An 11,377-nucleotide genomic window follows, 5' to 3' on the forward strand; every position below is an offset into this window, starting at 1 on the left:
TTGGAGGAGAGGAGACTCCCCAGATGAGTTAGTGACAGTTGGAGGTGAGGAGAATCCCCAGATCAGTTAGTGACAGCTGTGGGGGAGGAGACTCCCCAGATCAGTTAGTGACAGTTGGAGGAGAGGCGACCCCCAGATCAGTTAGTGACAGTTGGAGGAGTGGAGACTCCCCAGATCAGTTAGTGACAGTTGGAGGGGAGGACACTCCCCACATCAGTTAGTGAGAGTTGGAGGAGAGGAGCCTCCCAAGATCAGTTGGTGACAGTTGGAGGATAGGAGACTCCTCAGGTCCGTTAGTGACAGCTGGAGGAGTGGAGACTTCCCAGATCAGTTAGTGACAGTTGGAGGAGAGGAGACGCCCCAGATCAGTTAGTGCCAGTTGGAAGAGTGGAAATCTCCCAGATCAGTTAATGACAGTTGGAGGAGAGGAGACTCCCCAGATCAGTTAGTGACAGATGGAGAAGAGGAGAATCCCCAGATCACTGAGTGACAGTTGGAGGAGAGGACACTCCACACATCAGTTAGTGAGAGTTGGAGGAGAGGAGACTCCCCAGATCAGTTAGTGACAGTTGGAGGAGAGGAGACTCCCCAGATCAGTTAGTGACAGTTGGAGGAGAGGAGACTCCCCACATCTGTTAGTGACAGTTGGAGGAGAGGAGACTCCCCAGTTCAGTTCGTGACAATTGGAGGAGAGGAGACTCCCCAGATCGGATAGTGACAGTTGGAGGAGAGGAGACTCCCCAGATCAGTTAGTGACAGTTGGAGGAGAGGAGACTCCCCAGATCAGTTAGTGACAGTTGGAGGAGGGGAGACTCCACTGATCTGTTAGTGACAGTTGGAGGAGAGGAGACTCCCCAGATCAGTTAGTGACAGATGGAGGAGTGGAGACTCCCCAGATCAGTTAGTGACAGTTGGAGGAGAGGAGGCTCCCCAGATCAGTTAGTGACAGTTGGAGGAGAGGAGACTCCCCAGTTCAGTTAGTGACAGTTGGAGGAGAGGAGACTCCCCAGATCAGTTAGTGACAGTTGGAGGAGAGGAGACTCCCCAGATCAGTTAGTGACAGTTGGAGGAGAGGAGACTCCCCAAATCAGTTAGTGACAGTTGGAGGAGAGGAGACTCCCCAGATCAGTTAGTGACAGTTGGAGGAGAGGAGACTCCCCAGATCAGTTAGTGACAGTTGGAGGAGAGGAGACTCCCCAGATCAGTTAGTGACAGTTGGAGGAGAGGAGACTCCCCAGATCAGTTAGTGACAGTTGGAGGAGAGGAGACTCCCCAGATCAGTTAGTGACAGTTGGAGGAGAGGAGACTCCCCAGATCAGTTAGTGACAGTTGGAGGAGAGGAGACTCCCCAGATCAGTTAGTGACAGTTGGAGGAGAGGAGACTCCCCAGATCAGTTAGTGACAGTTGGAGGAGAGGAGACTCCCCAGATCAGTTAGTGACAGTTGGAGGAGAGGAGACTCCCCAGATCAGTTAGTGACAGTTGGAGGAGAGGAGACTCCCCAGATCAGTTAGTGGCAGTTGGAGGAGAGGAGAATCCCCAGATCAGTTAGTGACAGTTGGAGTAGAGGAGACTCCCCAGATCAGTTTGTGACAGTTGGAGGAGAGGAGACTCCCCAGATCAGTTAGTGACAGTTGGAGGAGAGGAGACTCCTCACATCAGGTAGTGACAGTTGGAGGAGAGGAGACTCCCCAGATCAGTTAGTGACATTTGGAGGAGAGGAGACTCCCCAGATCAGTTAGTGACAGTTGGAGGAGAGGAGACTCCCCAGATCAGTTAGTGACATTTGGAGGAGAGGAGACTCCTCAGATCAGTTAGTGTCAGTTGGAGGAGAGGAGACTCCCCAGATCAGTTAGTGACAGTTGGAGGAGACGAGACTCCCCAGATCAGTTAATGACAGTTGGAAGAGAGGAGACTCCCCAGATCAGTTAGTGACAGTTGGAGGAGAGGAGACTCCCCAGATCAGTTAGTGACAGTTGGAGGAGAGGAGACTCTCTAGATCAGTTAGTGACAGTTGGAGGAGAGGAGACTCCTCAGATCAGTTAGTGACAGTTGGAGGAGAGGAGACTCCCCAGATCAGTGAGTGACAGTTGGAGGAGAGGAGACTCCCCAGATCAGTTAGTGACAGTTGGAGGAGAGGGGACTCCCCAGATCAGTTTGTGACAGTTGGAGGAGAGGAGACTGCCCAGATCAGTTAGTGACATTTGGAGGAGAGGAGACTCCTCAGATCAGTTAGTGACAGTTGGAGGAGAGGAGACTCCTCAGATCAGTTAGTGACAGTTGGAGGAGAGAAGACTCCCCAGTTCAGTTAGTGACAGTTGGAGGAGAGGAGACTCCCCAGGTCAGTTAGTGACAGTTGGATGAGAGGAGACTCCCCAGATCCGTTAGTGGCAGTTGGAGGAGAGGAGACTCCCCAGGTCAGTTAGTGACAGTTGGAGGAGAGGAGACTCCCCAGATCAGTTAGTGACAGTTGGAGGAGAGGAGATTCCCCAGATCAGTTAGTGACAGTTGGAGGAGAGGAGACTCCCCAGATCAGTTAGTGACAGTTGGAGGAGAGGAGACTCCCCAGATCAATTACTGACAGTTGGAGGAGAGGAGAATCCCCAGATCAGTTAGTGACAGTTGGAGGAGAGGAGACCCCCCAGATCAGTTAGTGACAGTTGGAGGAGAGGAGGCTCCCCAGATCAGTTAGTAACAGTTGGAGGAGTGGAGACTCCCCAGATCAGTTAGTGACAGTTGGAGGAGAGGAGACTCCCCAGATCAGTTAGTGACAGTTGGAGGAGAGGAGACTCCTCTGATCAGTTAGTGACAGTTGGTGGAGAGGAGACTCCCCAGATCAGTTAGTGACAGTTGGAGGAGAGGAGACTCCCCAGATCAGTTAGTGACAGTTGGAGGAGAGGAGACTCCTCAGATCACTCAGTGACAGTTGGAGGAGAGGAGACTCCCCAGATGAGTTAGTGACAGTTGGAGGTGAGGAGAATCCCCAGATCAGTTAGTGACAGTTGTGGGGGAGGAGACTCCCCAGATCAGTTAGTGACAGTTGGAGGAGAGGCGACCCCCAGATCAGTTAGTGACAGTTGGAGGAGTGGAGACTCCCCAGATCAGTTAGTGACAGTTGGAGGGGAGGACACTCCCCACATCAGTTAGTGAGAGTTGGAGGAGAGGAGCCTCCCAAGATCAGTTGGTGACAGTTGGAGGATAGGAGACTCCTCAGGTCCGTTAGTGACAGCTGGAGGAGTGGAGACTTCCCAGATCAGTTAGTGACAGTTGGAGGAGAGGAGACGCCCCAGATCAGTTAGTGACAGTTGGAAGAGTGGAAATCTCCCAGATCAGTTAATGACAGTTGGAGGAGAGGAGACTCCCCAGATCAGTTAGTGACAGATGGAGAAGAGGAGAATCCCCAGATCACTGAGTGACAGTTGGAGGAGAGGACACTCCCCACATCAGTTAGTGAGAGTTGGAGGAGAGGAGACTCCCCAGATCAGTTAGTGACAGTTGGAGGAGAGGAGACTCCCCAGATCAGTTAGTGACAGTTGGAGGAGAGGAGACTCCCCACATCTGTTAGTGACAGTTGGAGGAGAGGAGACTCCCCAGTTCAGTTCGTGACAGTTGGAGGAGAGGAGACACCCCAGATCGGTTAGTGACAGTTGGAGGAGAGGAGACTCCCCAGATCAGTTAGTGACAGTTGGAGGAGAGGAGACTCCCCAGATTAGTTAATGACAGTTGGAGGAGAGGAGACTCCACTGATCTGTTAGTGACAGTTGGAGGAGAGGAGACTCCCCAGATCAGTTAGTGACAGATGGAGGAGTGGAGACTCCCCAGATCAGTTAGTGACAGTTGGAGGAGAGGAGGCTCCCCAGATCAGTTAGTGACAGTTGGAGGAGAGGAGACTCCCCAGTTCAGTTAGTGACAGTTGGAGGAGAGGAGACTCCCCAGATCAGTTAGTGACAGTTGGAGGAGAGGAGACTCCCCAGATCAGTTAGTGACAGTTGGAGGAGAGGAGACTCCCCAGATCAGTTAGTGACAGTTGGAGGAGAGGAGACTCCCCAGATCAGTTAGTGACAGTTGGAGGAGAGGAGACTCCCCAGATCAGTTAGTGACAGTTGGAGGAGAGGAGACTCCCCAGATCAGTTAGTGACAGTTGGAGGAGAGGAGACTCCCCAGATCAGTTAGTGACAGTTGGAGGAGAGGAGACTCCCCAGATCAGTTAGTGACAGTTGGAGGAGAGGAGACTCCCCAGATCAGTTAGTGACAGTTGGAGGAGAGGAGACTCCCCAGATCAGTTAGTGACAGTTGGAGGAGAGGAGACTCCCCAGATCAGTTAGTGACAGTTGGAGGAGTGGAGACTCCCCAGATCAGTTAGTGACAGTTGGAGGAGAGGAGACTCCCCAGATCAGTTAGTGACAGTTGGAGGAGAGGAGACTCCCCAGATCAGTTAGTGGCAGTTGGAGGAGAGGAGAATCCCCAGATCAGTTAGTGACAGTTGGAGTAGAGGAGACTCCCCAGATCAGTTTGTGACAGTTGGAGGAGAGGAGACTCCCCAGATCAGTTAGTGACAGTTGGAGGAGAGGAGACTCCTCACATCAGGTAGTGACAGTTGGAGGAGAGGAGACTCCCCAGATCAGTTAGTGACATTTGGAGGAGAGGAGACTCCCCAGATCAGTTAGTGACAGTTGGAGGAGAGGAGACTCCCCAGATCAGTTAGTGACATTTGGAGGAGAGGAGACTCCTCAGATCAGTTAGTGTCAGTTGGAGGAGAGGAGACTCCCCAGATCAGTTAGTGACAGTTGGAGGAGAGGAGACTCCCCAGATCAGTTAATGACAGTTGGAAGAGAGGAGACTCCCCAGATCAGTTAGTGACAGTTGGAGGAGAGGAGACTCCCCAGATCAGTTAGTGACAGTTGGAGGAGAGGAGACTCCTCAGATCAGTTAGAGACAGTTGGAGAAGAGGAGACTCCCCAGATCAGTTAGTGACAGTTGGAGGAGAGGAGACTCCCCAGATCAGTTAGTGACAGTTGGAGGAGAGGAGACTCCCTAGATCAGTTAGTGACAGTTGGAGGAGAGGAGACTCCTCAGATCAGTTAGTGACAGTTGGAGGAGAGGAGACTCCCCAGATCAGTGAGTGACAGTTGGAGGAGAGGAGACTCCCTAGATCAGTTAGTGACAGTTGGAGGAGAGGAGACTCCCCAGATCAGTTAGTGACAGTTGGAGGAGAGGGGACTCCCCAGATCAGTTTGTGACAGTTGGAGGAGAGGAGACTGCCCAGATCAGTTAGTGACAGTTGGAGGAGAGGAGACTCCTCAGATCAGTTAGTGACAGTTGGAGGAGAGGAGACTCCTCAGATCAGTTAGTGACAGTTGGAGGAGAGAAGACTCCCCAGTTCAGTTAGTGACAGTTGGAGGAGAGGAGACTCCCCAGGTCAGTTAGTGACAGTTGGAGGAGAGGAGACTCCCCAGATCCGTTAGTGGCAGTTGGAGGAGAGGAGACTCCCCAGGTCAGTTAGTGACAGTTGGAGGAGAGGAGACTCCCCAGATCAGTTAGTGACAGTTGGAGGAGAGGAGATTCCCCAGATCAGTTAGTGACAGTTGGAGGAGAGGAGACTCCCCAGATCAGTTAGTGACAGTTGGAGGAGAGGAGACTCCCCAGATCAATTACTGACAGTTGGAGGAGAGGAGACTCCCCAGATCAGTTAGTGACAGTTGGAGGAGAGGAGACCCCCCAGATCAGTTAGTGACAGTTGGAGGAGAGGAGACTCCCCAGATCAGTTAGTGACAGTTGGAGGAGAGGAGACTCCCCAGATCAGTTAGTGACAGTTGGAGGAGAGGAGACTCCCCAGATCAATTACTGACAGTTGGAGGAGAGGAGACTCCCCAGATCAGTTACTGACAGTTGGAGGAGTGGAGACACCTCAGATCAGTTAGTGACAGTTGGAGGAGAGGAGACTTCCCAGATCAGTTAGTGACAGTTGGAGGAGAGGCGACTCCCTGATCAGTTAGTGACAGTTGGAGGAGAGGAGGCTCCCCAGATCAGTTAGTGACAGTTGGAGGAGAGGAGACTCCCCAGATCAGTTCGTGACAGTTGGAGGAGAGGAGACTCCCCAGATCAGTTAGTGACAGTTGGAGGAGAGGAGACTCCTCAGATTAGTTAGTGACAGTTGGAGGAGAGGAGACTCCCCAGATCAGTTAATGAAAGTTGGAGGAGAGGAGAATCCCCAGATCAGTTAGTGAAAGTTGGAGGAGAGGAGACTCCCTAGATCAGTTAGTGACAGTTGGAGGAGTGGAGACTCCACAGATCAGTTAGTGACAGTTGGAGGAGAGGAGACTCCTCAGATCAGTTAGTGACAGTTGGAGGAGAGGAGACTCCCCAGATCAGTTAGTGACAAGTGGAGCAGAGGAGACTCCCCAGATCAGTTCGTGACAGTTGGAGGAGAGGAGACTCCCCAGATCAGTTAGTGACAGTTGGTGGAGAGGAGACTCCCCAGATCAGTTAGTGACAGTTGGAGGAGAGGAGACTCCCCAGATCAGTTAGTGACAGTTGGAGGAGAGGAGACTCCCCAGATCAGTTACTGACAGTTGGAGGAGTGGAGACTCCTCAGATCAGTTAGTGACAGTTGGAGGAGAGGAGACTCCCAGATCAGTTAGTGACAGTTGGAGGAGAGGAGGCTCCCCAGATCAGTTAGTAACAGTTGGAGGAGAGGAGACTCCCCAGATCAGTTAGTGACAGTTGGAGGAGAGGAGACTCCCCAGATCAGTTAGTGACAGTTGGAGGAGAGGAGACTCCTCAGATCAGTTAGTGACAGTTGGAGGAGAGGAGACTCTCCAGATCAGTTAGTGACAGTTGGAGGAGAGGAGAATCCCCAGATCAGTTAGTGAAAGTTGGAGGAGAGGAGATTCCCTAGATCAGTTAGTGACAGTTGGAGGAGTGGAGACTCCACAGATCAGTTCGTGACAGTTGGAGGAGAGGAGACTCCTCAGATCAGTTAGTGACAGTTGGAGGAGAGGAGACTCCCCAGATCAGTTAGTGACAAGTGGAGAAGAGGAGACTCCCCAGATCAGTTCGTGACAGTTGGAGGAGAGGAGACTCCCCAGATCAGTTAGTGACAGTTGGAGGAGAGGAGACTCCCCAGATCAGTTAGTGACAGTTGGAGGAGAGGAGACTCCCCAGATCAGTTCGTGACAGTTGGAGGAGAGGAAACTCCCCAGATCAGTTAGTGACAGTTGGAGGAGAGGAGACTCCTCAGATCAGTTAGTGACAGTTGGAGGAGAGGAGACTCCCCAGATCAGTTGGTGACAGTTGGAGGAGAGGAGACTCCCCAGATGAGTTACTGACAGTTGGAGGAGAGGAGACTCCCAGATCAGTTAGTGACAGTTGGAGGGGAGGAGACTCCTCAGATCAGTTAGTGACAGTTGGAGGAGAGGAGACTCCCCAGATCAGTTAGTGACAGTTGGAGGAGAGGAGACTCCCCAGATCAGTTAGTGACAGTTGGAGGAGAGGAGAGTCCTCAGATCTGTTCGTGACAGTTGGAGGAGTGGAGACTCCCCAGATCAGTTCGTGACAGTTGGAGGAGAGGAGACACCCCAGATCAGTTCGTGACAGTTGGAGGAGAAGAGTCTCCCCAGATCAGTTAGTGACAGTTGGAGGAGAGGAGACTCCCCAGATCAGTTAGTGACAGTTGGAGGAGAGGAGACTCCTCAGAGCAGTTAGTGACAGTTGGAGGAGAGGAGACTCCCCAGATCAGTTAGTGACAGTTGGAGGAGAGGAGACTCCTCAGATCAGTTACTGACAGTTGGACGAGAGGAGACTCCCCAGATCAGTTAGTGACAGTTGGAGGAGAGGAGACTCCCCAGAGCAGTTAGTGACAGTTGGAGGAGAGGAGACTCCCCAGATCAGTTAGTGACAGTTGGAGGAGAGGAGACTCCCCAGATCAGTTGGTGACAATTGGAGGAGAGGCGACTCCCCAGATCAGTTAGTGACAGTTGGAGGAGAGGAGACTCCCCAGATCAGTTAGTGACATTTGGAGGAGAGGAGACTCCTCAGATCAGTTAGTGACAGTTGGAGGAGAGGAGACTCCACAGATCAGTTAGTGACAGTTGGAGGAGAGGAGACTCCCAAGATCAGTTAATGACATTTGGAGGAGAGGAGACTCCCCAGAGCAGTTAGTGACTGTTGGAGGAGAGGAGACTCCCCAGATCAGTTAGTGACAATTGGAGGAGAGGCGACTCCCCAGATCAGTTAATGACAGTTGGAGGAGAGGAGACTCCTCAGATCAGTTAGTGACATTTGGAGGAGAGGAGACTCCCCAGATCAGTTAGTGACAGTTGGAGAAGAGGAGACTCCTCGGATCAGTTAGTGACAGTTGGAAGAGGGGAGACTCCCCAGATCAGTTAGTGACAGTTGGAGGAGAGGAGGCTCCTCAGATCAGTTAGTGACAGTTGGAGGAGAGGAGACTTCCCAGATCAGTTAGTGACAGTTGGAGGAGAGGAGACTCCCTGATCAGTTAGTGACAGTTGGAGGAGAGGAGGCTCCCCAGATCAGTTAGTGACAGTTGGAGGAGAGGAGACTCCCCAGATCAGTTCGTGACAGTTGGAGGAGAGGAGACTCCCCAGATCAGTTAGTGAGAGTTGGAGGAGAGGAGACTCCTCAGATCAGTTCGTGACAGTTGGAGGAGAGGAGACTCCCCAGATCAGTTAGTGAAAGTTGGAGGAGAGGAGAATCCCCAGATCAGTTCGTGAAAGTTGGAGGAGAAGAGACTCCCTAGATCAGTTAGTGACAGTTGGAGGAGTGGAGACTCCACAGATCAGTTAGTGACAGTTGGAGGAGAGGAGACTCCTCAGATCAGTTAGTGACAGTTGGAGGAGAGGAGACTCCCCAGATCAGTTAGTGACAAGTGGAGCAGAGGAGACTCCCCAGATCAGTTCTTGACAGTTGGAGGAGAGGAGACTCCACAGATCAGTTAGTGACAGTTGGTGGAGAGGAGACTCCCCAGATCAGTTAGTGACAGTTGGAGGAGAGGAGACTCCCCAGATCAGTTAGTGACAGTTGGAGGAGAGGAGACTCCCCAGATCAGTTACTGACAGTTGGAGGAGTGGAGACTCCTCAGATCAGTTAGTGACAGTTGGAGGAGAGGAGACTCCCAGATCAGTTAGTGACAGTTGGAGGAGAGGAGGCTCCCCAGATCAGTTAGTAACAGTTGGAGGAGAGGAGACTCCCCAGATCAGTTAGTGACAGTTGGAGGAGAGGAGACTCCCCAGATCAGTTAGTGACAGTTGGAGGAGAGGAGACTCCCCAGATCAGTTAGTGACAGTTGGAGGAGAGGAGACTCTCCAGATCAGTTAGTGACAGTTGGAGGAGAGGAGAATCCCCAGATCAGTTAGTGAAAGTTGGAGGAGAGGAGACTCCCTAGATCAGTTAGTGACAGTTGGAGGAGTGGAGACTCCACAGATCAGTTAGTGACAGTTGGAGGAGAGGAGACTCCTCAGATCAGTTAGTGACAGTTGGAGGAGAGGAGACTCCCCAGATCAGTTAGTGACAAGTGGAGCAGAGGAGACTCCCCAGATCAGTTCGTGACAGTTGGAGGAGAGGAGACTCCCCAGATCAGTTAGTGACAGTTGGAGGAGAGGAAACTCCCCAGATCAGTTAGTGACAGTTGGAGGAGAGGAGACTCCTCAGATCAGTTAGTGACAGTTGGAGGAGAGGAGACTCCCCAGATCAGTTGGTGACAGTTGGAGGAGAGGAGACTCCCCAGATGAGTTACTGACAGTTGGAGGAGAGGAGACTCCCAGATCAGTTCGTGACAGTTGGAGGGGAGGAGACTCCTCAGATCAGTTAGTGACAGTTGGAGGAGAGGAGACTCCCCAGATCAGTTAGTGACAGTTGGAGGAGAGGAGACTCCCCAGATCAGTTAGTGACAGTTGGAGGAGAGGAGAGTCCTCAGATCTGTTCGTGACAGTTGGAGGAGTGGAGACTCCCCAGATCAGTTAGTGACAGTTGGAGGAGAGGAGACTCCCCAGATCAGTTCGTGACAGTTGGAGGAGAAGAGTCTCCCCAGATCAGTTAGTGACAGTTGGAGGAGAGGAGACTCCCCAGATCAGGTAGTGACAGTTGGAGGAGAGGAGACTCCTCAGAGCAGTTAGTGACAGTTGGAGGAGAGGAGACTCCCCAGATCAGTTAGTGACAGTTGGAGGAGAGGAGACTCCTCAGATCAGTTAGTGACAGTTGGACGAGAGGAGACTCCCCAGATCAGTTAGTGACAGTTGGAGGAGAGGAGACTCCCCAGAGCAGTTAGTGACAGTTGGAGGAGAGGAGACTCCCCAGATCAGTTAGTGACAGTTGGAGGAGAGGAGACTCCCCAGATCAGTTAGTGACATTTGGAGGAGAGGAGACTCCTCAGATCAGTTAGTGACAGTTGGAGGAGAGGAGACTCCACAGATCAGTTAGTGACAGTTGGAGGAGAGGAGACTCCCAAGATCAGTTAATGACATTTGGAGGAGAGGAGACTCCCCAGAGCAGTTAGTGACAGTTGGAGGAAAGGAGACTCCCCAGATCAGTTAGTGACAATTGGAGGAGAGGCGACTCCCCAGATCAGTTAATGACAGTTGGAGGAGAGGAGACTCCTCAGATCAGTTAGTGACATTTGGAGGAGAGGAGACTCCCCAGAACAGTTAGTGACAGTTGGAGGAGAGGAGACTCCTCAGAGCAGTTAGTGACAGTTGGAGGAGAGGAGACTCCCCAGATCAGTTAGTGACAGTTGGAGGAGAGGAGACTCCTCAGATCAGTTAGCGGCAGTTGGAGGAGAGGAGACTCCCCAGATCAGTTAGTGACAGTTGGAGGAGAGGAGACTCCCCAGAGCAGTTAGTGACAGTTGGAGGAGAGGAGTCTCCCCAGATCAGTTAGTGACAGTTGGAGGAGAGGAGACTGCCCAGATCAGTTAGTGACAGTTGGAGGAGAGGAGACTCCTCAGAGCAGTTAGTGACAGTTGGAGGAGAGGAGACTCCCCAGATCAGTTAGTGACAGTTGGAGGAGAGGAGACTCCTCAGATCAGTTAGTGGCAGTTGGAGGAGAGGAGACTCCCCAGATCAGTTAGTGACAGTTGGAGGAGAGGAGACTCCCCAGAGCAGTTAGTGAAAGTTGGAGGAGAGGAGACTCCCCAGATCAGTTAGTGACAGTTGGGGGAGAGGAGACTCCCCAGATCAGTTAGTGACAATTGGAGGAGAGGCGGCTCCCCAGATCAGTTACTGACAGTTGGAGGAGAGGAGACTCCCCAGATCAGTTAGTGACATTTGGAGGAGAGGAGACTCCTCAGATCACTTAGTGACAGTTGGAGGAGAGGAGACTCCCCAGGTCAGTTAGTGACAGTTGGAGGAGAGGAGACTCCTCAG

This window comes from Somniosus microcephalus, chromosome 9, assembly GCF_052327205.1.
Source record: "Somniosus microcephalus isolate GS21.2 chromosome 9, FLI_Smic_1.0, whole genome shotgun sequence".
Taxonomy (NCBI): domain Eukaryota; kingdom Metazoa; phylum Chordata; class Chondrichthyes; order Squaliformes; family Somniosidae; genus Somniosus; species Somniosus microcephalus.